Source organism: Antrostomus carolinensis, unplaced genomic scaffold (genome assembly GCF_000700745.2).
Source record: "Antrostomus carolinensis isolate BGI_N321 unplaced genomic scaffold, ASM70074v2 scaffold9986, whole genome shotgun sequence".
NCBI classification, from domain to species: Eukaryota; Metazoa; Chordata; class Aves; order Caprimulgiformes; family Caprimulgidae; genus Antrostomus; species Antrostomus carolinensis.
The window spans coordinates 76,936-78,046 of record NW_010319798.1 but is presented as its reverse complement, the minus strand read 5'-3'; the positions used below and the strand labels follow the sequence as shown (position 1 = coordinate 78,046).

The 1,111-nt window shown below is 34.7% G+C and overlaps 1 protein-coding gene across 1 annotated transcript in view; it reads right to left on the bottom strand.

Moving 5' to 3' along the window:
* The window catches only part of WDFY3 (WD repeat and FYVE domain containing 3), a gene marked incomplete at its 3' end in the record, with an annotated part of 84,341 nt that overhangs the window by 17,816 nt on the left and 65,414 nt on the right, over positions 1–1,111 (bottom strand). The window lies entirely within an intron of this gene.

The following is a 1,111-nucleotide window of genomic DNA, read 5'->3' as shown; positions in this document are numbered from 1 at the left end:
AGAGTATTACTCAGAATTCATGCCTCACAGTAAAAGGAGCTAGGCTGTGTGGTTCACACTCTTCCTTGCTAAACAGTTCATCTATCTTAAGACGTCTACCATGAATATTACCTCTTGCCGATGTAATAACTTCTATTAAGTCTATATTTAATTTTGTGAGCACAAAGAAAGCATTACTGTAATTTAAAGAGAACTAGTTACATTATATTGAAAGATTTATGTTTAGACATGGCACAAACTTATTTCTCATTTTAATATTATGCCAAAAAAAAAAAAAAAAAGAGGAACTTCAGCGGGTGACAAATTTTCTCTGTATTAGATCCCCACTAAGGTTAAAAAAAAGAGGCTCAGGTTTGCCTTTTCATTTCTTCCTTTTCGTGCCATAATTATAGTGTATTGTTGATCTTGGCAAGGGGGGCTGGTTGGGTGCATTGAAGACCTTTAAGCTCTCAAAAAAACAAAGTTAACAAGGCCAGCTGATTTTTTTTAAATAAAGGCTATAGTAAGCCTCAGGAGTTTTTTCACAGACAAAACTCTTAAAAAAGTTTCCAAGAGTGCTTTGAAATACTCAAATAGACATCTAAAAAAAGAAAATGGATAACTCCATAAAGCCATTTGTGCAAGGTGGAACTTGTGCTATTAAGTCAGTATCTTATAGCTGGATTAGTAATGGCAGTAGCATATTTATTTATTTATTTTAGTGTTTGCGAATCAATACTTTTACTCAGCCTGCGTCAGGTACAGACAACATTAAAGGAGCAAATGCTAAATGATGAGTTCTACACATCATAGAACACTGTTCATCAGCCTCTATTACATTAGCATTTCCTTATGAACTTTTCTTAGTTTAACACAACACAAATACTTCATAGGTCATGTAAGCAGGATTTGGTTTTTTTGTATGATAAAGTGATTCCTATGTGCTATGTTGAAAGTTTACCTCCTCCTGTTATTTTCAGTCCACTTTTCAAGCCTCGCTATACGTACTGCGGTAGAACACACAGGTTAAAAGAAATTGCTGTGGAACAGAAAACTACAAAATGTCTGTTCTAGAACAACATCTGTGGTACCCCATTCATTGTTTCTACAGTGAGTCAAGCCATTTCAGCAG